The sequence below is a fragment of the Astatotilapia calliptera genome, chromosome 15 (genome assembly GCF_964374335.1).
Source record: "Astatotilapia calliptera chromosome 15, fAstCal68.1, whole genome shotgun sequence".
Taxonomy (NCBI): Eukaryota; Metazoa; Chordata; class Actinopteri; order Cichliformes; family Cichlidae; genus Astatotilapia; species Astatotilapia calliptera.
Genome location: NC_137436.1, coordinates 31,648,576 through 31,676,206, shown reverse-complemented (window position 1 = coordinate 31,676,206; position 27,631 = coordinate 31,648,576).

Below are 27,631 nucleotides of genomic sequence, written 5' to 3'. Positions count from 1 at the left end.
CACCAAGGAACTGACAATAAGAGAGAGTAATAGAGAATCTCTGTATCTCCAGTTCTCAGTGGGATTAAAAGAGGAGAAATTAATTGAATTCAAATTATATGTGTGTTAATCTTACTCAGAGAAAGGCTGCAACCTTGAATGCAAAAATTGTCTGTGAGTACTTCAGAATGAGCTGTGAATTGCTCTAAATGATAATCTGCCAAGTCTAATATGGATCTAGTGATAGAAGTAGGGTTCTCTATTGATGCAATGAGTGGAGAGAGTGTCTGAAATGTCAATCTGATCGCTGGTATGATTATCTCGTTAAAGTAAAACTCCTTGGGATAGTCACGGGTAAGTGAGCGACAGGCCTTGCATAATGCTGAGAGAGATTAGTGGAAAAAATAAAACCAAAGATAGTGCAGTGTGGGTGGGTGTGTGACTTGCAGGGATGTAAAACTGACAGGAATACTACCTGCATGGTGTCACAGCAGGTAGCGCTTCATCAGCTTGGAGATTATTCTGCAGCTATGCATACTAATAAGCACAGAGATACAACGTGGACAGAGATAGAGAAGCAATAGAACATGGAATCTCTCTTTTTAAGATCGGGACATGCTTGTGGCTAGGGGAGGAGACGGATCTGACATGTCAGACTGGAGGAATTGGAATGGTATTTAAAGGACAGACACCACAGAGCAATTGGCTCTAAGACTCTGGACAAGCAGTCTGAAAGTCTTTGGTGGTGATGTCGAAACAGGGAGTGTAGGAATTATGACTGATTATCACAGATTTTTTGCCAAAGCTTCCTCAGTAGTAGTATATCAATGCATTCTTACATTTTAATACAACTTTATCATTACTTCTCAGTTTGCAGCATAGTGTTATAGATTTGTCCAGTGAGAAAGTACAAACAGTAAAAGTTGACTTGGATTGCTATTTTTTTTTTTTTACTTTGATTTTTTACTTTGTTTTTTTACATGTTGTTCAATTAAGTTGGAAAAATATTTAGACTCTGTTTAAATATACCCTATATCCTAAGTATCCATCCATCCTCCTCTAGGTTGTCCGAGGGAACACCAAGGAGAGATATAAACTCCAGCATGTCCTGGGTCTGGGTGAGGTGTTCCGGGCCTCCTCTCGGTGGGACATGCCCGGAACACCTCACCCAGCAGGCGCCCAGGAGGCATCCTTGTCAGATGCCCGAACCCCCTCAACTGGCTCCTTTCAATGTGGAGGAGCAGCAGCTCTACTCTGAGCCCCTCCCGAATGGCTAAACTCCTAGGGTAGGGATGTCAATCGAGAGCTTCGCTTTTACACTCAGTTTTCTCTTCACCACCCTAAATATATACTCTATATATTTATATCTAAATATTGTGTTAAAACTTAATTAGTTAAGGCCCATGCATATCTCCCGGGTTCAAACATGGCTCTTCTTAACCAAATCTCCAACATCCTGGTTTTAGTATCCAAACACGTTGGGTGTCATTTGCAGGAATATCTAAGATATGGAGAAGTTAACCTTAAGCATTAGTGAGACTGGTCTTTCCTGAAAATCTGAAATGAGACTCTGTAAACTATCAACAAAAACTATTAGGTAAGTAGATTAGAAATTATAACGTTTCCCAGTTAAATACGCTAACATTATTAACTGGGGATAAAATGGAAATCCTCAAGTGCTATTGCACTTAAGTGCTGTAGTTGATTAAATGTTGCTTTTCACCACTTGAAATACGTGAGACAGTTGGCTATTACACAGCGAGGCGAAATCAGTCTTCCTGACACAAAGCTTAGCTTCCAATACACAACACATGCCTCACTGCCAAAACTGTCCTTGCGGAGCAATATAGACGAGTATGAGAGGTGTTCCACCAGGACAAATCTAAAAACAGACATAAATAAAAACATACCAAAGTAAAGCAATCTCTCTCCTTTCATCTCAGGCACTGTTGTCATAAAGCTTCTTGGCTCTTAGTTAATATGTGCATACACCCTTTACATTACTGCCATCTTGTGGCCCCAATTGTTGCTTAAAGTTGCGCTTATTTACATAATTACATAATTTCCTTAGGAATCGTTAAAATATTCTGATTCTGATGATTTGAAAGTCTTAGGAAAGTGTGGTGTCTGTTTCTGACGGTATTTCCTGTTAACAGTGACTAGAACTGAGCAAGCTGAGAGCCCAGCAGCTTTTCTGAATTAACTTCTGAGGCGCTGTTCTGAGATCAGTTACTAGCTGCCATGAACGAAACAAAGCTAGCATTAGCAAGTAAATGAGCTTCAGTCATGTAGTTTGCTCTTGCTAACCACCTTGGCCAACGTGTGTGATTTAGAAGAGATGAAGCGTGAAAATTGTTAATACCTGCTTTAGCAAACAAGCTGTGACCATGATGGAGAGAGGACAGCAGCTCTGATCATGTCCAAAACGCAGGCAAGTTTATTTTATATTTGGATTCTCGCTGTAGATATTGACACTTTATCATGTCACACATTGATCAGGCCTTTTAATTCAGCTGAATTTTTTGCTATTAATATTTTAACATTCTTGTGAAAAATCAACATGCAGTCCTGCGAATCTAAGCTTATTAACAACAGATATTTTTTAGAGATCTTTACAGGACAGTATTTAAAATCAATCTTAAAAATATGTAGCATATTAAACACTGATGGTGAACACTTGTCTTCAGAAAGATTCTTTTCACTTTTGATTCTTTCGGCAAAATTTTCCAATAACACAGTTTTATGTGTACTGAAGTGTTTTCATAGTGTTTTATTGCTTCTTTTCCTAAAGGAATGGGTTAAAAAAAAAAAACTCCTCCAGCACTTAGATGAAATGAGTGTACCTAATATTCAGGACTAACAGGAAATTAACACGCATATTTCCACACTACCTCAGAAATATGCATATGCTAACTGTGCATTATCTGCAATATAATCAGACTCCTATGTACATACCACTACCCCTCTTGTAAAGGGGGTATAATTTATATTAGTATTGTATTTTTTATTGTCTTGTTTATTTTTGTCTTTTTCTAACATGCTTACTCTGCACAAGACTTTCAGTGTGCATTGACTGCTGGTTTATGCACACATGGCAAATAAAGTACCTTGAATATTAATAATAATTGATAATAGCATGTTACTTTTCTTAAAAGTAATGCAGCGCATTACTTAATTATTCATCAGAAACCATTGTTCATTACACTGCTTGTTAGATTACCTTCATGTTATTCTATAAAATGACCTGAAATGCACTGTTACATGCACATCACATAAATTTTGTGTATTGATTTATTTATTTTTACTAGAAGGTCATAGAGGAAATAAGCCAGCTTTGGAGCTTGAATCAGCTGATTGATTGTCCTGCAAATGCTTGTTGAGCAGTCAATCTGTGGGCCCGATGGTGAGTCTACAGGTTAGAGCTCAGTCTTCTGACAACACTGTCAATAACCTTTAAAAAAAATAAAAAATAAATTATGGTCATTTTGTGCAAATTTCAGATGTGGATTGTACTGCTGATAGCATGAAACTGAAGGCAGATGAAAAAAAGTGTCTTCAGTGAGCAGCCTTGATAAAAACAAAGGTGTATAGTTGAGGCAGGTTTAAAAAACAAAACAAAAAGAAAAGTGAACAAACTAGCAAAATAGGGGAAGCCCACAGAGATAAACCACAAGAACAAAAGGAAGATGGGACAAGGACCTGACCAAAACAGAGGAAACAGACAAGGACAAATACACACCAGGGAGAGGAGCCTAATAAGGAACAGGTGGACTCATCAGCCACTAACAAGAGTGGGAAAAAGAAACAAAGGAGGAACTAAAATCACAGAAAGCCACTGAGGAACTGATCTTAGAAAAAACAAAAAACAAACTCAGACAGACAAGGGGAAATGTGGAAGAGAACCATAAAAGCAGAATGTACAACAATAAACAAGGATCAGAAAAAAGATCACGGCAAATGTTTATTTCACTTTTTATTTTCAGTAATGCTAGATAAAGAAAAACTCACGTGGGTTGCTTACACCAAAGTCAAGTGTAAACTGGCCTATAGTAAAACTAACACACAGCTGGTTTGTTATACAATGGTAGCGCTTTAGTAAAGGACCCTTTTATAAAATATTTAGGAGAACTCTGTATGAACAGTGGTGGGGTTGTTACTCAAGAAAAGTAATGCATTACACATTACTTACTTTTCTTAAAAGTAATGCAGTATATTTTCCTTAATCATTCACCAAAAGCAGTTTGCCACACTACTTGTTACATTCTCGTTACTCTGTAAAATAACCTAAAGCTAAACAGATTTTCTCATAATTACCATTTAACAATATGATCTACACTATAGGCTACACTCCCACACACCAACACAAATCCCTATCCCAATGAGGACACACATATGAGTCTTCTTTTAGTGTTTACATTTAGAAACATGAACAGGTAGAAACAGAGGATACGAGCCCGAGTGCTCATGGGCTGCAGGCTTTCTTGGTTTTTGTCTTCCTCTGCATTTGCCTGTTCAAGTCTGTTAAAGTCAATTCATTTCAATTTTATTTTTATAGTGCCAAAATCATAACCTGCCTCAAGGTCCTTTATATTGTAAGGTAGACCGTAAAATAATACATACAGAGAAAAACCCAACAATCATATGACCCCCTATGAGCAAGCACTTTAGCAACAGTGAGAAAGAAAAACTCCCTTTTAACAGGAAGAAACCTCTGGCAGAACCAGGCTCCAGGAGGGGCGGCCATCTGCTGCGGCCGGTTGGAGAGAGAGAAGGAAGACAGATATCTCAATGCTAAAAAACATTACATAATAATGACATTGTATTTGGCCACCAAACCCTGTAGAGACTTTTCTGCAACACTGCAGCATAAATACAGTGTGATTTAGTAACACAACAATGACATCATACTAGATCAGTTATTATATCAGTAATGAGATGGCTGTGGCTCAGAAGCTAGAACGCATCATCTACCTATAGTTTGTGTGTCAAAGATACTGAACCCAGAGTTGCCCCCAGATGCATTTGTTACACTGAAGTCTGAGTTTAGGTGACAAGCAATTAGTCACACACAAAAGTAAAAATGTGTGTCTGAATGAGACTTATGGTGAGATAGTTCTTTGAGTTCTCAAAATAGAGCAGGAAAGTGCAATATAAGTACCAGTCCATTTAATCCCTCATAAAATGCTTATTGGTCCAAACTAAATGATCTGGCAAAAACTCACTTACCTACTCAGATATCCACCTCTAGGGACAATAAAATCCCTGTTTTCAAAAGTAAAAGTATTTCCACATTACATAAGAAGTTGCATCAGTGCAATAGCATTGAGCTCTAAAAAGTTCCATAGGAAAAACAGCCTGTCTAGAGCTTCATTCTTGAAGAAGGAGTCAGGGAAAGTTGAGAAGCACCATCTTCACCCAATAGCTCAGTTCTCATTAATGTCAATTTCATAGTACTGGTCCCAGGGCGACGCGCTCCAAAAATGTGTGTCAAGAATATAGTCACATTCTGAATGCACTGCCAGACATCAAAAGGCTTCTTAGATAAAGCCGTTTTCACAAACGTTCGACCGTGTTGATCGTTTTGAACTTTTACTCTACTCCTCCTTTGACCTTCAAGGTGTGCCAACAATGAGCTGGAATGTTTGTTGATTGGAATGAGAAAGCCAAAGATGTGACAGGAATTTACAAAACAAGCGCAGGGAAAGGAAGTAGCAGTAAGATATGAGTTTGCAGATAAGGAAAAAGTTGCTTTGTAACTTTTCAAACCACTGATATGTGTCATAACAGTGGCCACATATGGATTTGTCACAGAAGGAATAATTCTGCACCAGGGAATATTTCAGTTCGGGGTGAAATTCAGGTCAGGGGTAGTGTGTTTTTGTGAGCAAGAATGTGTGTGTATGTGAGAGTGAGAGCTTGCCAGCCCCCACACACTCTAGCTGTGAAATGAAAGAAGTCCTCAGCAGCATTATTCTGCCACTTTTCCCTCTCAGTGCTGTTCTCTCTCAGCCTGTCCTTTTACAGTCCATATTCTGACAGCAAACCCTGCTGTGTGCTCTCTAACTCAGTTGCCATGGTCACAGTGAAGTTGTGGTTTTTGCTTGTTGCACTTCGGAGCTGCCATTTATCCTGTAGGAGAGGAGTTTGACAAACTAGCAGGGTGGTGGTTGATGGGCAAGCCCCCTTGGAGCAGCACCCACCCAGCAGACAAAACAGATTTGCACCCAGTAGATCCCAGATTAAGAGCTTTTTAGAGAGGACGCCGCAGCCGCTTGGTAATCATTCATTTTCAATATGAGCCCAGCCAGGGAGCCGCCGCATGCAGGAACTGGCAATCTGGCAGATGAAACAGCAAGTAGGCTCAATCCGTTTGGGGCTCCTGCTCGGCCAGAGGTAAATTGTACTTAACTCTATGACATTGTGACATGGAAAGTAACCAGTGAGCAATCAATAGATGCCAGGAAGACTGACAATTTCATTAGTGTCCTCACAGAGTTTAAAACAGCGGTCCCCAACCTTTTTTGCGCCACGGACCGGTTTATGCCCGACATTATTTTCACGGACCGGCCTTTAAATACAACAAAATAAAACTAGTACCGGTACCGAAAAAAAGAAGATTTATTCATAACACACGTGAAAAGACCCAGGAAAACCGAGTTAACAATAGAAACGATAACAAAATAACACTGAAAACCAATAAAAACTCTGAAAACCATACATTTCACACCTGAGCCTCAACCCTCACGGCCCGGTATCAAACGACTCACGGACTGGTACCGGTCCGAGGCCCGGGGGTTGGGGACCGCTGGTTTAAAACATTTAGGTATTTTTTAGGTATTGGAGTGGGGCTGGATCAACTCAGACTCAACCAGTACATCGAGTAGAGCAAAGCTGTGAGTACCTGATCTCTCTGTAATATGTATGTATACGTTTTTAGTTAGATGCACAACACATTGTTTTAAAAATGTTAAAAATCTCAAATAATTAAGCTATAAAAATTCATATTAGGGGCCATCCACTTTTATTTACCTCCTATCATCATGCTAGTTTTTGTCTATTCCAATTAATTATTTTACGTTTATTTATTGTACTGTTTCCAATAATCTGTCTGTCAATAGCACTTTTTAAACATTCACCCAATCCATTTTCTTTTAGCAGAGGAAGCAGCGTATTCCATTTCCATTTGGAGAGTCCAGTGGTTTTTCTCTGTACAGATGGGAGTGACAAGTTTGACACCTTACATAATACAAGTGTGTTTTATGTTGATTCAAATCAAACCAACAAAAAGACACACAATAAAATGCCACATAAATGTCAGTTGTAGCAGATGAATCTTTAGCTTTTTTAATGAGTCAATTGAGCTCACGGTTCATAAACTGGAGGGCAAAGATTTCCCAAGCCTAACGGTCACAATTTAAGATAGCATAGCAGTATGACACGTAACACAACAGTTTAGTTTAAACAGCCTCCAGCTTCAAACCTTCAAAACTTTATCAGAGGTACTAATCTTGACATTTAATAAAAACAAAAGCTTGATTACTTTTGATGGCCTAGAGTTAGTTAGGCTCAGTTAAGGCCATCAATGATAATGAATTCAATCTTAGACTTCAATCTTTGTACCAAAATGAGTTTTCCTCTATGCAACCAATTATCCTGCAACATGTGTCCCCCTGCACCAGACACTTGGTGTGAACTCTCAGTGAAATGGCAAGGCTAGAATAAGACGTTTCACCAAAGAAAACTATTGGAAGCATTTCATTTTTTATTTCAAAAGGCATGGAGATTTTATAAAAGGCAAGTCTTCATCAGTGTTAAGTAGTAATTCGAACAGCTGGTTATTGGCTTTAGAGAAAAATTAAAGGCTTTTTGGTACTTACAATATTCCTTAATATTTTTTGTTCTCTGATTGCTGAGAATTTTTACATTTTATATAAATGTATATTTTGTATATGACCTATTTTGTTAATTCAGGGTTGAAGTTACTTATCATCAACAACGACTTGTATCTCAGCTCATGAACTTTAGTGGCTTTAGAACAGATGTTGACAAGAAAAGCTCACTAACTACATAGCGGATACTTAAACAGATTATATTATATCATCAGTGCTTTAATTTTGAAAAGATTTTACAAACATATTCCTATGAAAATTCTACTGCTCCAGTTTTGAAGTTGATTTTACCTGATCTTAGTTGATGGTTTTATTCTGGCTGAAAAGAACAAAAATGCATCTTTTTATTATTTCATGTTTTTTTTTTCCAAGTGCTTTCATGAGCTCATCTACATCATTTTCATATTCTAACTGAAACGTATAACATAATCAGGACTGTGACTCTATCCACAGCAGGAGCCAAAAACTGACACGCCCTCTTGTTTGTCTCAGTTAATCTTATTCTAGTCATTTGTCACATTTAATGAAACACTTTTAACTGCTGCTAACTTATTACCTCCAAATGTTCAGATTTGCAGCATTGTGTGACTCATAGCAAAGTTTGGTGTGAGAAATAACTACCTCCCTCCCAACCCTGGCATAACTACAGGTATTAAGAGTTTACTCTGTTATGTGCAAATGTTTTCCTTTCTCTGAAATGTGACCATGAAATTCTTTGGTTCTTATTTATTTACTGCAGGCTGAATTTTCTGCCATTGCATTGTTAAAAAAAGAAAAAACGTATTTGCTATTCCTTTGATACTTTTGATAGTGCTAGTGCATAATTTCCCAATAGATTTATTGCTTGTGACGTAAAAGAATTTTTAAAAAAGTTATCGCAACAGGATATTCATGATTATTGTTTTTTTCTGTCTTGGATTTAATTTCATCGGACTCTGTAGTTTTCTCTGGTCCCTTCCCCAATCAGACCAGGAGTGACATGTTTAGCCGCATGTTCTCCTTAAATTGCTGGCTGTCTGAGTGGTGTCCCAGAAACGATGTGGGCTTCATAGATAATTGGCAAACCTTCTGGAGGAAACCTGGTCTTGTTAGGAGAGACGGCATCCATCCCACTTTGGATGGAGCAGCTCTCATTTCTAGAAATATGGACAAATTTATTAAACCCCCCAAAATATGACTATCCAGAGTTGGGACCAGGAAGCAGAGTTGCAGTCTTACACGCCTCTCTGCAGCTTCTCTCCTCCTGCTACCCCCCCAAAAACCCATCTCCATAGAGACTGTGTCAGCTTCCAAAAAGACAAAAAACAAACTAAAAACCAGCAACAAACGACTTAAACATAAACAATTACAAAGAAAGAACAATACAGTATCTACATCTGAACCAAAGAGTAAAACAGTGAAATGTGGATTATTAAATATTAGGTCTCTCTCCTCCAAGTCTCTGTTAGTACATGACTTAATAATTGATCAACAAATTGATTTACTCTGCCTTACAGAAACCTGGTTGCAGCAGGATGATTATGTTAGTTTAAATGAATCAACACCCCCGAGTCATTCTAACTACCAGAAACCTCGAAGCACAGGCCGAGGGGGCGGTGTGGCAGCAATTTTTCACACCAGCCTATTAATCAATGAAAGACGAAGACAGACTTTTAATTCATTTGAAAGCCTGATGCTTAACATTGTCCACCCCAGCTGTGAAACTCAGAAACCAGTCTTACTTGTTATCATCTATCGTCCACCTGGGCCTTACACAGAGTTTCTGTCTGATTTCTCAGACTTTATATCTAATTTAGTTCTGAGCTCAGATAAAATAATTATTGTGGGTGATTTTAACATCCATGTAGATGCTAAAAGTGACAGCCTCAACATGGCATTTAGTCTGTTATTAGACTCAATTGGCTTCTCTCAAAATGTAAAAGAACCCACCCACCACTTTAATCACACTCTAGATCTTGTTTTAACATATGGCATAGAAACTGAACATTTAACAGTGTTTCCTGAAAACCCTCTCCTGTCTGATCATTTCCTGATAACATTTACATTTACAATATTTGATTACACAGCAGTGGAGAGTAGACTTTATCAAAGTAGATGTCTTTCTGAAAGCGCTGTAACTAAGTTTAAGAATATAATCCACCCACTGTTATCATCTTCAATGCCCTGTACCAACACAGAGCAGAGCAGCTATCTGAACGCTACCCCAACAGAGGTCGATTACCTTGTTAATAATTTCACCTCCTCACTACGTACGACTCTGGATACTGTAGCTCCTGTGAAAACTAAGGTCTCTAATCAGAAGTATTTGACTCCGTGGTATAATTCTCAAACACGTAGCCTAAAGCAGATGACTCGTAATCTGGAGAGGAAATGGCGTGTCACAAATCTAGAGGATCATCATTTAGCCTGGAGAAATAGTTTGCTGCTTTATAAGAAAGCCCTCCGCAAAGCCAGAGCATCTTACTATTCATCACTGATTGAAGAAAATAAGAACAACCCCAGGTTTCTCTTCAGCACTGTAGCCAGGCTGACAAAAAGTCAGAGCTCTTTTGAGCCAACCATCCCTTTAACGTTAACTAGTAATGACTTCATGAACTTCTTCACAAATAAAATTTTTATCATTAGAGAAAAAATTACCAGTAATCATCCCACAGATGTAATATTATCTACAGCTACTCTTAGTACCATTGATGTTAAGTTAGACTCTTTTTCTCCAATTGATCTTTCTGAGTTAACGTCAATAATTACTCCCTCCAAACCTTCAACGTGTCTTTTAGACCCCATTCCTACAAAACTGCTCAAAGAAGTCCTGCCATTAATTAATTCTTCGATCTTAAATATGATCAACCTATCTCTAATAATCGGCTATGTACCACAGGCCTTCAAGCTGGCTGTAGTTAAACCTTTACTCAAAAAGCCATCTCTAGACCCAGCAGTCTTAGCTAATTATAGGCCAATCTCCAACCTTCCTTTCATATCAAAAATCCTTGAAATAGTGGTTGTCAAACAGCTAACAGATCATCTGCAGAGGAATGGTTTATTTGAAGAGTTTCAGTCAGGTTTCAGAGCTCATCACAGCACAGAAACAGCTTTAGTGAAGGTTACAAATGATCCTCTTATGGCCTCTGACAGTGGACTCATCTCTGTGCTTGTCCTGCTAGACCTTAGTGCAGCATTCGATACTGTTGACCATAATATCCTATTAGAGCGTTTAGAACATACTGTAGGTATTACAGGTACTGCACTGCAGTGGTTTGTATCATATCTATCTAATAGACTCCAATTTGTGCATGTAAATGGAGAGTCCTCTTCACACACTGAGGTTAATTATGGAGTTCCACAGGGTTCAGTGCTAGGACCAATTCTGTTTACATTATACATGCTTCCCTTAGGCAGCATCATTAGAAGACATAGCATACATTTTCACTGCTATGCCGATGACACCCAGCTCTATCTGTCCATGAAGTCAGATAACACACACCAATTAGTTAAACTGCAGGAATGTCTTAAAGACATAAAGACCTGGATGGCCGCTAACTTTCTGCTTCTTAATTCAGATAAAACTGAGGTTATTGTACTCGGCCCTGAAAATCTTAGAAATATGGTATCTAACCAGATTCTTACTCTGGATGGCATTACCTTGGCCTCCAGTAACACTGTGAGAAACCTTGGAGTCATTTTTGACCAGGACATGTCCTTCAAAGCACATATTAAACAAATATGTAAGACTGCGTTCTTCCATTTGCGCAACATCTCTAAAATTAGAAATATCCTGTCTCAGAGTGACGCTGAAAAACTAGTTCATGCATTTATTACTTCCAGGCTGGACTACTGTAATTCATTATTATCAGGATGTCCAAAAAACTCACTAAAAAGCCTTCAGCTAATCCAAAATGCTGCAGCAAGAGTACTGACAGGGACTAGAAAGAGAGAGCATATTTCTCCTGTTTTGGCTTCCCTTCATTGGCTTATAGTACCATATCACCCTATTAGAGCACTTCGCTCTCGCTCTGCAGGCCTACTTGTTGTTCCTAGAGTATTTAAAAGTAGAATGGGAGGCAGAGCCTTCAGTTTTCAGGCCCCTCTTCTGTGGAACCAGCTTCCAGTTTGGATTCGGGAGACAGACACTATCTCTACTTTCAAGATTAGGCTTAAAACTTTCCTTTTTGCTAAAGCATATAGTTAGGGCTGGACCAGGTGATCCTGAATCCTCCCTTAGTTATGCTGCAATAGACGTAGGCTGCCGGGGGATTCCCATGATGCATTGAGTTTTTCCTTTCCAGTCACCTTTCTCACTCACTATGTATTAACAGACCTCTCTGCATTGAATCATATCTGTTATTAACCTCTGTCTCTCTTCCACAGCATGTCTTTTATCCTGTCTTCCTTCTCTCACCCCAACCGGTCGCAGCAGATGGCCGCCCCTCCCTGAGCCTGGTTCTGCCGGAGGTTTCTTCCTGTTAAAAGGGAGTTTTTCCTTCCCACTGTCGCCAAAGTGCTTGCTCATAGGGGGTCACATGATTGTTGGGTTTTTCTCTGTATCTATGAAGCGCCTTGAGGCGACTTTTGTTGTGATTTGGCGCTATATAAATAAAATTGAATTGAATTGAATTGAATTGTGACAGATTGGAAAGGAAGTACTCTGGAACAGGTTAGTAGTTATTGCAGTCTGTGCATTGATTGATGTGAGGGAAAACTGTTGACATCCCAACACAAGTGGAAGTGAGAGGAAAGAAATGGAAACTGAAACAGAGCAGAGGTGCATGTTGATTATGGGCTTAAGCAAACCTACAGGGATCAGCTTTTGCATAGTGTGGTCTCATGAGGTATAATCTACCTCATGCTACAGTGTTGCAGCACAAACATGTATCTGCTTCTATGTTCAAATCTGAAGACGTTCTGAAAGTATGCAGCGTGCAGGCAGACTTGAATGATTAAATTGCCTTTCTGTGTTTTTCTGCAAGAGTCAAAGTTAGAGGAGCTGATTGAACAATGACAAGCTGCTCATTTCACTTCCCCTCAGCATGCGATTTATTTTGGGGATTCAGGGTTCACTGCAGCCCTTCACACCACTGATCATATTTTGAAATGAAGCCTGAAGACTGAATATAATGGAAACAGAATCAAACAGAAGCAAGACATGTTTTTGAATTATTTTCATTGCAAGTCACCAATGTGAAATACGTGCAATGAAAGAGATGGCACTCAAAAGTGGTTTCAGTGATTTTATATATAGCAATAATCGCAACATTGTGCTGCTCTTATTTTGTCGTATCCAACAAAAGCCATTTATTTTGGGAAAATTATTAAATGTAGCATTTTACTTTGTATCTATGTGACATAATCATCCAAACGTTTTCCCCTTTTAACATTCCTTTCAATAAGTTTCTTGTTTACGCTACACTTTGGTTTTTGTATTATCCTTCATAAGCCACAAATTCTATCCAAGGTCTGTGTATACAGTTGATATATACTAAGTACTATGTACTTCAATTTAATACAAGATTTTTCTATTAGCTGGTTGTCAGTGACAGCCTGGAGTGCCGGTTTCCTGAACAAACCTGAAAGGACCATCAGTAGTATGACTGCATTTTTGTGCCATACTGCAACAGATTTATATAGAAAACATAAACTGCTTAAAGGAAAACAGCTGGCAGCTTCCATTGTTTCTCTCTGTTCCATAGAGGGGGGAATTTAAATGCTCAAAGGGGTGAATCAGAGTTAAATAACATGCCAATTTCAATTTGTGAACACACAAAGTTATACACAAGTATAGAAAAATGCAGAGTTTCTCAAACCCATTATAAGTAGGATTTAAAATGTACTCATTCCACCTGGAAAGCTCTGTTATAACAGCTAGTTAAAATTAATCTTTGAATCAGTGAGCCATTAAATTACTTTTGACCTTTGTGCTGCAATAGTATGGTTTTGTAAAAGACGCTCATTTTCTTTTCTTTAATGCTGTACTTTTGTGAATGTTGCAAACCCCTCACTGGTTTTAACACATTCTGAACATTTATTTTGAAACATAATATGACCAAGATTTGCAAACTGGTTTTTTTATTCAATATGAACTAAAATGAGTGACTCAGACCATAACATCAAGAGGAAAGTATTGAGGCAGGTCAGCTTTTTTCCCATAGGCTTCTGCAAGACCTAAAATCTTTTTGCAACCACAGGTAAGGGACGTCAGTTTTTAGGCACAAACGTTGCATCCATCTTTATACTATCCAAGGTTCCGTGGTGGTAAAAATCTGTTTATAATTTGCTTCCAGGCAGCTAAACCGTTTTCTAAATTTTTAAAAGTGGCCTTGAACAAGTTTTCCAGACTTTGTTTTAAAGATTTGTCTCTAGATATTGGTTGCTGTTGCACTCATTTTCTGCCCTGTCCTTTTACGGATGTTGTTGTGCAGTGTGTCCTTGGAAAAAAAATGTTTGGGAAAAAAATAAGTTTAAGGGCCCCATGAAATACTATCTGCAAAGGATTGCCAACAGCTTCATTTTTGACAGCGATCCCAAGCACAAAAGCATGCCTGGACAGAAAAAATGCACAGTGTAATAGTGTCAGTCATGGACTGGCCTCCCCAGATTCCAAACTTGAACTTTATTGAAGCAATGTGGGAACATCTTGACACAGAATGGAATAAAAGGCAGGCCGCATTCAAAAACATTGAATGGCCTTCAAGAAGCCCGGAGAATTGATTTCTGAAGAGTCGATGAAATCACAAGAAAGGTTGCCTTAGAGAGTTTAGGCAATATTGAAGAATAAAGACAGTCATTTCAAATACTGAATTAGGATTGTACATGCATATACTGTATTTCCATTCATATAGTGGCACATGCTCATTTTGAAACAGCAAAAGTATATTGTACTGAAACAATTTATTTCTTAATTATTTGTGCAAGTTTTACTTTTTGGTATGTGTACCCATAAACTAGTTACAAAAAGGCCCTTTGAGAAACCTTGAATTTAGAATTCATCCAAGGCTCAAACAGTCCTTTTGAAATCTTCACATTTGATGACCTGTTTTCTGGGTTTTACAGCTACGACTGGGGTTCCCACTGGAAAAGCCTCAGATGCAGACAGATTGCAGACTCTTTGGTTTTCAGCGCTTCTCTGAGCCAGCCGATCCCCTTTGGATGTAGAAATAGATTTTCAATCTGCTTCTGATTGTAGCCTTTCCATGCCATGGGGATGCAGGCAGAGAATCAGTGGCACTACCCAAAGCTCTGACAGACCTTACTGATTAAAAAATAATTACTATGTAACTGCAATACTGCTACATTACTCCAGGGGGATAAAAAAAAAAAAGGTCTGCTACACCTGCCAGTTTTTCTAACATAAAACCACTTCACACATTTCTGCATGTAAGTGTGACTAAAGATGAAATGTATCATTATAATAATATAAATATAAATAGATGACATGTATATACTTTCCTGTAATTCTATCCACCACTGTGCAACCAGAACAGAAAGAGTATTGTAGCAATAATTGTCTACTGCAGCAAAAAGTAGTTATTATAGAAATGCAATTATGAAGGAAATCACAATAATAAAGTACATTTTGCCAAAATTTACTATTTGGAATGTGCTGCAAATGAGAAAGGATCCACCATTTTTCAATCACAATCACACAGTCTACAAATCCTCTGGCTGCTGTCTGACCCTAATGATATTTTGAAATCTGTTTACTATTTATGGATACTGATGCATTTTTAAAAACAAATAAAAAGCTAAATTATCGTCTATATAACCAAAGGTTTTGAGATTGTATTAGAAGCCCTCATTTGATTAAAAGGCTTCTGTGTTCATTCCTTTGTTTCCGTGTACAGTTTACCCGCCAAAGCTCAAGCTCAAGTTTGCAGAGTCTGCATATTCATACTTGGATGACTAAGTTCATGAACATATATACTTCCTCTGTGTTTGAGATACCTGAAAGTATTTTGTATTTCCTGTTAGTCCCATTTTGATCACATTCACTTACTTGATCTGAATAAATCATTACACTGAAAACTTTTTTGAACAATTCTTATTGAATTGACCTTTAAGTAATGGATTTTTCTAATGGAGATTCATTTGAAAAACATACTCCTGACCTCAGCTACATTCACGCGCTGACTCTGAAATCTGAGAAACATGAGAGCTGGCTGCTGAACAGTTTTGTTGGCGAGCTCTGCTGTGGGAGAATCAAAACCAGCAGAAACATTATCTGCAAACATGGAAATGATGAAAGCATGAATAAAGCTCTATTGAGAACGCTCTGGTTTAGTGCCATGCTGCATGACCCTTGACATCCTTTTACAAACAAAGATAGTATAATTAAAGTCACTCCATATTATAAAACTTGAGGCTCACTAATACTTGCACTTCATTCAAACTGTGAAAGCTTTTTTTAAAAAAGGCTTTAGATTTTAAAATCTCGTACAGTTCTTAAACAGTTAATTCCATCAAAAGCAGCAAGTCTTCTCAACAGAAATTGTGAAAAAAAATAGTACTTAGATTGGGATTTTACTTTGTCTTTAATTGATTTTAATAGATAAAATCAAGCTGCAAAGTCACTCTCCCTCTCCCTCTCTCTCTCTCTCTCTCACACTCACACTCTCACACACACACACACACACACACACACACACACACACACACACGTAGGAAGAATGTCCTTAACTTGGATTTGATAAATGGCTGTTCCTTCTACTTCCCATTTCACAGTGAAGGTCAATTATTTAATTATTTTCTGATATTATAGGCATAAATTAAAGTCTTGTTCACCAAACACACACACACACACACAACACACACACAGTGACAGTAAGCAGACATTCTGTGCATGTTAAACCTTTATTTGGAACAGTTAGTCTAGGTAAAGAGAAAGTTTTGTTGCAAAGTAAAACCTAATTTCTATTCAAAGCCCTACAAACAGCTTCACATATCAGGCCAGGAGCAGGCTAAGCTAATATCTTTAGGTTTGCTGTAGGTGAAAAATGACCAGATAATGTTTACCAGGTGGCTAATTAGTTAGGTCATTAGCAATGATACATTCCTCCTGTAGCATCAGTGGCTGTTACTAGCTGCTCAGGAATTTAAATGCCTGAGGCCAAGCAGGCATTTGAGAGAGGAAAAAGAGATTTAAAAATATGAAAAGGGAGCGTAAATCAATACTATATTACCTCATTTAGACTGGCACTCCTCTCACTGCTTAAGGTGTGTACCCTGAGGTGCAATAAAGTAGGCCTTAGGTGAACGCAGCTCTTAACAGCACATGAAGAAATTCAGGGAGGCCTATTAAAGCACATATTAAATTTAGCACGTGGTTTCAACTAAACAGAGAAAAAATCTAGTAATAAAATGAAATGCTTCCTAGTTAGAAAAAGCAAAAGGCATTTATTAGAAGTCAGTGTAAAACAAACACAATGAATGTCGTGCCACCACAAATGATACTTTCTTTATCCATGTTCTTGTTTTATATCACATGTTCAGTGTGTGTAAAATCTCCACAAACCACACGTCTCTAACCACATAGTTACCTTTGGCACACCAAAAACTAAGGCGAACCTCGGGGTGCCAAAAAAAGTGCAGTTCCTCAACTGGCCACTTGACTGCTACGATAAAAAACCTGGAAGAGGAAGCTAGGAGATAGGGAGTGTGTCTGTTTAAAAAAAAAAAAAGAGAGAGAAAAAGTAAAAAGCATCCTCTTCTTGATTGACAAGTAGATGCTGATGCAGATAGCTCTAGCTCCAGCCAGAAGCAGTCTGCCTTTTGCCTTTCTGATGCAATAATCTGGCAATAATTTGATGCTTCCACCCACAAAAAAAGTGTTTTTGTTTTCATGTAGTACCGTTTTAATAGACTGTATGTTGCTAACAGGTGACACAACTACCTGCGTCTGCGTACTGCAGTCTATGTCAAGCTGCTGTGCTCTGATCATTCCCTGTCATCCAAATATGGTCAATGCTGGTCCATCTTTTACATACAGGCTGTGATGGAAATAACGATATGTCCCTGAAGGTATCATGTGAAATGTCTGAAAACCATGTGTGCTTATTATAGACATGCAGTGACTTGACTTAAAGGACTCACTCTGGCCTACTTTAGCAAACACCGCAGCTAATGCTGGTTGAAAAAAAGCAAAAACACAAGTAATGAAATGTTACGATGACATTCAAAAACAATCCGTTTAAGACCGAAAAAGATGCGAAATGTTTGGTGATTAGTTCACAGTTAGTATTCCCAGCAATAAGCAGCACTGCTGAAAAGAATACGTCTCTCTTTTTAATTGCAGCTGTTTAATCAGTGTGATTAATGACCAAATAGCCATTTAGACAACAATAATATTAATCACAGACGTATCTGTTTTTCTAAAAATGCGTTCATTAGTAATGACTTCAGTGTGACTTTACTCCTCACCTGATATTTATCCATTTGTCAGTACTGTTCAGCCTACATGGTGCATGATAAATCTGCGTATAATGATACATGCTAGAAATTGCTTTTGCTAGGAACACAGCAGACGTACTTTTTTTAATTTCATTTGATTTATTGCATTTTACTCTGAGCATATGTGAGGGCTAAAGAATGCACACCCACACAGAGGAGCACCTGGTGCAGAAATACACACAACACACTTTCTTACAACTGCTCACACAATACAAATAAGCTGGTAAACAGAACTCGTTGGATTCTGTTTCATGCCCGTGTGGTCATCAAACAGTGTCAGTCATTCTCCCAGCATGTTCTAAATATTTTGACATGCTGGCTGTTGCAGAGAAACACCATGTTGTGTGCGGTGTGGGACACCAGCAAGCCTCTACTGTCTCTTCATACAGACAGAAATGCCACAGCAGCAGTTTTTTCCTCCACACTGTGGACTGAGCAACTCCTTTATGGGGAAACATCTTCCTCACCATTTCCACTGTCATGCTCACTTCAACTAGAGCTTGTCAGCATGATATCCTCCTGGGAGATAAGGAAGGAATGCCCTATAGAATGACAGACTGTCAGGCCTGGAGGCAGAGGAACAAGATGACCAATGGAAAGAAAGAGAGAGAGAAAGCTTTAACTGCTCAACTCCATCTGCCTTTCATAGAAGCGAGTGATGAAGCTCCTAACAAGCCACAGTGAATATTTTAAAAAGGACATCCTTGACTTTTGATGTACGGCCCTTTTTGCAAATTAAATAGAGGATACAGGTCCCAGCAGGGAACACATCCTTTTATTCTTCACACTGTTTTTTTTTTTTTCCCACTTTTTAATAAATTGAGATGAACTCTTCACACTCCCACTGAGGACTCTTCTATCTCCTGAACTAGCCAGTGTGGAGTCTGCCTCCCACAAATGAGTGCATGTGTATGTGAATGTATGCACTTATGCCTTTGTGCAGTATGACATACCGGCATAAACCGAATATGACATTTGACACAGCCACACGGACTGCATTTATAAACCAAAGACAAAAAGGGTGTTGAGCTAAGTCAGCTAGCACTACTGTAGCAAGCTTGAATATCTGAGACTTTCTTTTAATAAGACTGAAGCAGACTGGACAGTCTATACCATACATCAAGTCATGATGTTTGTAAGATAATTCAGTCAAATACAGTCCAAAATATCATCAGATACATGGTTCAGTTCATGACTCAAAGGTGACACAAAGGTGAGCCGATCAACTATATTGCTTGTGTTAGCCTCACTTGCTAAACTAAAGTGGCCATGCCCCTGATTGTAATCCTGTGTATAATTCACCCACCATGCAGTAGTGAAGAAGGGGATTGTTTAAACCCCCTAAACTAAAATAATTTGTAATTTTCTTGAACATTGAAAATGCCTCGATCTAGCCACTTCAGAAACTGCAGTTTTTTGGCACTTGCCACCTTGGCTTCATTTTTCAGCACCAGCCATTTGATATTGATGTTTAAAGATAATTTAAAAATAACAAAGTAATAGTTTCATTAGCAAAACTGGCATATTTTAAAGTCTATAACATGTAGAAGCAGAAACAAGAATTGGTGTGCTTCATCTGTTTTCTTATCATTGACAGGACAATTGGAGTTTTTGTGTAAACTTTAAAAGGGATATATAACCCTGTGGTGTGCAACGATATGCGTTACAAGCCACATTGGATTGTTCAGTCAGAGTAGAAAAGTGACATGTGAGTATCAGTCTGGAATAGACAGCTGCTCAAAACCGCTTCTAGCATCTGAAGGGTCTCCTGTTTACCTATATTACCTATACTAGGCTGATCTTCTTAAATATTTTTCTGATACTGTCATTTTTAACATGTGGAAATATAGTTTATAGCTGTGAAGTGGAGAAACAACATATTCTATCATACTGATCAAGCAAATTTAGGCTCTCCAGAACTCAAAACCCTAGAATTTCCCAAGTTCAAAGAAAAGGGATATGCCATTCCAATCAAAAATGGTCACAAGCTGAATAAGCAATGAAGCGCTAAATAGCCACATAGTGACCCTAAGATCCTCTGATGTAGCTCCATTTATGAACTTGCATCCCAAAAATAAACACAAATTAAAAGCATATCCACACAAATGAAAATATTAGAAACTACTAAAATAAGTGTATAATACTTCAGATATTATTCAGTAGATTAAAGTAATTGTACACTTGACATAATCCCAGCACACAGGACAGTAATTCTGAAAATGGTCCTGTATTTCATAATAAATGACAGATTCATTGCCAGCCTATCCTCTGATGTAACAGCTATGAAAAATAGATGCAGACTGAGGAGACGACCAAAGATAATGGATTTAATGTGAATCAGGTGTTCTGGCAGGCCATTTTGTTTAGCCCGACATTCTTTTTAGGTTCACCGGCTTCCACCGGTCCTCCCACGCAGGACAGCCAAGAGTCTATTTACAGACACTCAAACCACAAGCTTTTCTCGCCATGCAAAAAAGATCTTAGCTGAAGCCCAGTCATGCATAAACATGAAGCTGGAAAGTATTGCCACATTTTTATGTATTGATACAAGGGTTGTGAAGAAACAAGTGCCTCTGAGAGCCGACCCTTCCATTTCTGACAGTTAGCCTGCAGCTCCACATGTCACATATACCGCAGGTTAGCACGGAGAGAGCTTGATGCAAACATGTTCATATTTTCTCCAAATCTTGAGGGGGCAGGTTAACCCGCTCATTCTGAATTATGTGAACTCTTTAGGTTCCATTTACATAGGTGAGTTTAAGTTCATATGTCACAACTTTACAGAGAAAATAATATTAGAACCTTTTCAAAATAATCCTGAAATTAAAAATTTGACCCTCATTTGTTGAGGTCTCCAAAATGCTACACTTTCCTGTCTGCATTTCATTACCAGTCTCAAAAACTTGAAACGAGTCAAGTAGGGTTCCTTCTAACTTCAAGGCTACGAGTCAAAAGCAGCATCGTGAGAGTAATTACAGGTATTGATTCAAAGACCATACTAGCTTTCTGCTAATTACCTCTGATTGTTTTGCTTTCCACAATGTAAATGATTCATGAAATAGTCGAAACACTAAGCAGAAGCTTATTTTTATTGTCTCCTTTTACTTGCTGTGAGAAATGTCAGTTTTAACTTCCAAGCAAACCACAGAAGTTACAAGACTCAGAAGACTCATAACTCTGGAGTTACGGCTTATAAGGATACATTATAAGACGAAGGGCTGCTCACCATCAATGCTAAGAAGACCCCAAAATTCATAACCTCTTTGCCTCTCTTTGGGATCAATTTACAGTCCCTCTGTTATTCTTATTGATACTGTTATTGTTCTGGCTTATGATGCATCTTTGTTTTTGTAGGTTTTTTTTATTTGTTTGTATAACTTTGCAGTCATTTTACCTCTTTGTGGTACAGTAGGTATTTCATTTTTCTTTGTAATCACTTTGTGCCTCCCGGTTTTGTGTCTCCTTGCCGGATTTACAGCGGGATTTGGCAGGTAGGAAAAACCCAAGGATCTGGCCCAGCAGTGCAGCGTGGAGAAAAGAATTACTTAGAAATGAGCCACATAATAACTTGTTTTGTGAGCTCGAGCAGATTTTTCTTTGTGTACAGGCTGTGATCAGCTGGTATGTGCTACCAGTCCAGTGTTCACTGCTTTTAACCAGCTGAATTCAACAAGATATAAGCAGATGTAGATTGACACAATTTATAGATTGATATAATATACAATTTCCAACCCCTAGAGACTATAAGGCTTGTACAGAAGGTACAATTTGGTTAGTGTAATGGTGGGAAATTATTTTCCCAAAAGGCCATACAAGAAACTAGGTCTGTTCTAGAGGCCTACACCGAGAAGCTGAAATCAATCCTGCTCAATATAAATTTTATCTCTTTATAATCTGCTACTGGCAAGAGTAGATCATACAATTAAGCAATAAAATTTGAAGTAGACATTTTATCAGTATTTAATTCATCACTATTCCCCCAAAACAACTGACATTTTGCACAATTTTGTTCGCAAAGATTTCTACCTTTTTACTAAGTACTATTTTATTCTGTTCATACTTGAATTACTTCATCTGCAGTTTCAGTTCTTTTTTCTTGTTCAGTGAGAGAAATTGAGTTTGTTGAGCTTGAAAAGAGTGTGTTAAAGTCAGGATCCACGTCTGAGGTACAAATGTAAAGGACAGTTACATTAATAGCAAATGCAAGATCTGACTTCCGTTCTGTATCTGAGAGCTCTGGAATGTCCTTACCTTTCTTCTCACAGAACTCTAACGTTTCTGATCTTAGGTCTCATACTCATTTTAGCACTTTGGCCAAGGTGAGCCAGCCGACAGCTATCTGACAGCGAGTGTCGCCATGTTCAGTGCATTAAACTCTCTATGAGTCCGTGGTCTCGCCCTAATGAAATTAAGAGGCTGTTTACAACATCAGCAACATGGTTAATTTGTAGCACTAACTTACACCTGCCAGTTTGTCCCACTTCAGCCCAAGTCCATCCAATCGTCCAGTTAACCCTGAACAAAACACTGCCTGTCGTAGTCACTTTCATTGAGTGCACTGCTGCCACCTACTCCATAATCTTTCTAGTGCTTTTGTTATCCCACATACATACTTTACACTAGTACACTGTAGTAGTATAAATGTTCTGCTATAAGAGCTAGCTTTGCTTTTTTTTTTTTATTTGGCAGATTTTTATGCTGGAGCCCTTCCTGATGTAATCCTCAGGGATATGTCTCCTCCTGGGATTAAACATGGGATAATTTGCTGGTTAGGCACTACACTAAAGAGCACCTTACATATAAATTGATGTCTGCTCCTCTTAATGTAACCTGACACATCACAACCAGCCCTGCTTGAGTCCTACTGTGGTGCTATACTGCACCACAGCACATTGCTGCAATCTAACCAGTTTATCCTGCACTAAACTGTACCAAACTCCCTTGTACAGTATTAGTGTGCAGTCGCTGAATAAAATAAGATACTCTGGCCGCTGTACTGCAATTTGTTTTGCAACACATTTCACAGAAACATAATTAAGCTGCACATTATAGATCCAATATGTATTTTTTAAAACTCAGATGATTTAGCACATCATCTCTGAGATTTAAATTTCCAGTTTATGACATTTCACTTGCTAAATACTCCTTATATTTGATAATTACCTCTCATCTCCCTCTCATCCTCTCTTTCTTATGTATTTCTCAGTGTCACACATTAACCTTTTTTCTGTCCTTGGGAAATACAGAAACTGTCTATTACCTAGCAGACACATTTTGTGACAAACTTCATGAAAACTACACATGTGACTGGTGATATTGTTGACCTATTCAAACGTACTTGAAATTACTTGCCACTTAAAAACATCTCCAGCTCTTTACAGCCAGCTAGATGCTGAAGTACCACAGTGTCAGCTTTATTTACATCTGCACTATGAACACATCACAGGGATGAAAGAGAAAAAAGGGACGTGTTCAAGGTACAAGGGCCCATGCAGTGTTATTACTTTCTGATTACTGAGCATTCGACAGTAATATACATTAACCTACAGACCAAGTGTTAGAAAGCTATTTCAGACCATTACGGCTTAACCACTGCTTCTTACTGTGCTAGCTGGTTAGCATGGCCTAGTAGCTCACTCTAAAACATAGTTTTCACATAACAACATGTGTTAATTCTTTATCATTTCAATTTTGGGTCGTTTTAGTTTTTCTTCGTCTTCTTCAACTGCTCCCCTTAGGGGTCATGAATCTTCTGCTTACATCTCACACTGTCTCACACATTCCATTCACACTTACCAACCATCTGCATGTTCTCCTTCACTACATCTATGAACATCCTCTGAAGTCTTCCTCTTTTTCTCCTCCTTAATATCTACATTCTTTATCCACTATAATCACCAGCCCCTTTCACTCTTGCTGCTACTCTTCTATCATAAATCACCCTGACACTCATCTACACCCACTTTACACTTGCTGTACTCTCTTCCTCACTTGTCTTGTGTAGTTCTACTGAGTAGTAGTACTTTTGTCATACTATAGTCTTATTTCAAAATGGATACAATTCATTTTTCACCTCATAATTCTACACAATAGCCCAGAATAACAAAGTGCAAAAGGTTTGCAATTGATTCAGTAAAAGGACTAGATGTTACAATCCCTGATTGAGCTCAATGAATGAAAAAGTCAAATATTCTACATGTACCAAGATTACAGGTACAATTATTGTAACAACAACTAAATTGTTGTTGTGACTTATTTTCTGTTCAGTTCCCACCAGGGTCAGTGTTACAGAAGGGTCTTGGTGTTGCAGGCCTGTCCATAATGCTGCCACCTCAGCGCCCACAGCCTTCTACTGATACACTTCTACAACTGTATGTTAAATTGAGTCATATAGTTTAATTTAAAATAGCTGTTAAAAAAAACAGTTTACAGGAACGCCTAACATTTTTTTTTATTTCTCTTAGTCATTCATTTGCTGTGTCCTTGTCTTCTGTGATCACATTCTATCCCTAATGTATGCAGACATTATGCGATGGCCATTTTGCTTATATTGGTAGATATTTGACTGACTTTCCACAGAGACCCAAAAAGGCTCTGGGTCTGTGCGTGGTTTGCTTGTTGAGTAATCCATCCATGTTATCGTGCCAGAGAGCCATTTGACTAAAACATGAAAAACTCTGCATGCAAGCTAAGCTTGTGCTCTGCCACCTTAACAGGAGTAAAAATAGGGATGTCTGTCAGGAAAGCAGAGTGTCCTAGCTGCCCACATGGTCAGTCAAGAGAATCCTTCAGCAGGTAGCTAAGGAACAGCAATGACATGCCAGGACTGAGGTAATTGTGTCTTCACCGGGGATGCAAGTGGAACATCTGAAAGGACTTGTTTTCAGTAAATTCCCAAAAAAAGTCGATTCTTGTGGCCGTGGTGGTTCATAGACAGTGTCCTACACAAGAAGTAGTGAACTCTTAAAAAAGCTGACAGGCAATATTTTATATCGTGCAAGAAACACATTCTGGTTTTCATTAGGTTGTGTTGCTCTTGGGGGTTATGTCTTGATACTGCTTTCACAGCAATGTAAAAAAAACACAAAAAAAAAGTTTCTCCAAGGGTCTAACTACACAATAACAGGATGTTATTTGCAGAGATGATAAAAGTAAATTTTGTACTTAAGTAAGTAGTAGTAGTACAGATACCAGTGTTAAAAATTCCCTGTAAAAGTTAAGGAATTGATTCAACTTCTTCACTTAAGTAAAAGTGAAGAAGTACAGGGTCTGCAACGTACTTCAATTAAGAAAGTAAAAAGTAGCTCCTTGAAGAACATTTGTACCAGCTGTTTTTATGCAAAGCTAACTGAACCTTGTGCTATATTCATTTAATAATAAAATAATATTAGTAGACAGGAATACAAATGTAATTTTAGTCTAAATTTTAATTCCAATAAAGGTATTTAGCTTGAATCGGTTAAACAGAACATGAGCAGGGGAAAAGAAGGAAAATAAAATAATAGCTCTGTTTTCTGTTGCCCACATTGTAGTGGGTGGCTTTGCCTCTAAACATGAAAATGAGTAGGGAAGAGGGGGGGTTTGCAAACTAACCTGTTTACCCTGCACTAACCTGCAGATGATTTTCATGCAACCTTTAAATAACAATTAGTCTACCTCAGTTTGTTTTGCAGCAGTGTCACATGTACAGACCCATTATCAGATTTAAAAACATGAGGACTTACATTTCCAGCTTATCAAATCCCACTGAGCCGTCCATAACTTTAAATCTAACCTGTCTTCTTCCTCTCCTGTCCTGTCTTTTTTATCTTTCTCTAAATTAAGTTAGCTCTTTTTCTTTTCTCTCCCTGTGAAATACAGCAGCTGAACCTTTAGCTAGCAACACACTGTGAGACAAATGGCACACATGTTTCCTGATGTTTGTTGAGCTGATAGCTGAAATGTTGCATTTGAAATTACCTACGACCAGAGGTGTGGACTCGAGTCACATGACTTGGACTCGAGTCAGACTCGAGTCATTAATTTTATGACTTTAGACTTGACTTGAAAAAATGTTCTAAGACTTGTGACTTGACTTGGACTTTTACACCAATGACTTGGGACTTGAATTGGACTTGAACCGGTTTACTTGAAAAGACTTGATATTTTACCCCAAATATAAAATTTAACACGCATATTATATAGAGATTGAAAATGTGACGTCATTCATGGGTAGAACCGCAAAGGATTCTGGGAACTCGTGGCAAGCGGTACTAGCGCACGCAGGCTTTCAATTAAAATCAGTTATACAGCGATAAAAAGAAACACAAAAATGTCAAGAAGCTGTTGTATTATTAACTGCAATAGCCGGTCGCATGAGAGCCACGGGAAGCCGACGGGTAAAGAGATCGGTTGTTATCGGATTACGTCGTTGAAGAGAAATTGTTCGAGCCATGTTTCCGAAGTAACAAAGACGCGACGGATGGCCTGGATTGCAGCCATTCAAAGATCAAATATAACGTCCCAGAACACTCCAGCTCACAGGTTAGTCTGCTCCAAGCATTTACACAAAGGTCAGTCTGCTGTTGTAGTTAATGCGTCATTTTTCTTAACATAATTGGTGATATAGGTTACAAGCAAGTCTGGCGCTGAACAGAAATTGTGGCGCTATGCTCCTTTATTTATTGTGCATAAATAGTGAATTGTCCTGACACAATATTGCGTTTCGCTTCTGTTATTATGGTACATTGACAAAAACATATACTTTTATTCACAGGATAAAACAGGTTTTTTTGTATCACTAATTGCCCAGTACGATTACAGCATACAATATTATTGTCACTGCTACATTTCTGTGATGCGTACCAGAAATTATTTCCACTACTAATTAATTACCGTTGAGCTCAAAGGTCCTATTAATAAACGGTTAAGGAATGTGTATTTATGACGACGATTTGTGAGACTGGTAAACTTATGATACGTACGATGGTCTTTCGTTCTACACGGTGCATTTCAAGGTCCTGCACCCATCCGTCGGTAAACTGTACCTGGGCTTGTTGCAGTGACCGGAAGTTACTAAACTTCATGAGTGTATGCACTCACTCCAAGAACCGTATGATTATAAATATGCATATAAATAAAGAAGTTATTTTGTGCAAAGATGTCAACTGTAAGAATGCTGTGCATAAACATTTACTCTGCTCCATGTATGATGATATAGTGACTGCTCTGTATAAAAGTGGCACACTGCTTGATAAAGAATATAAGCATAAGAAACCTAACATCAGACCTGGCTGGAAAGAACATGTATCCATGTACCATGATGAAGCTTGCATAGCTTATAAATG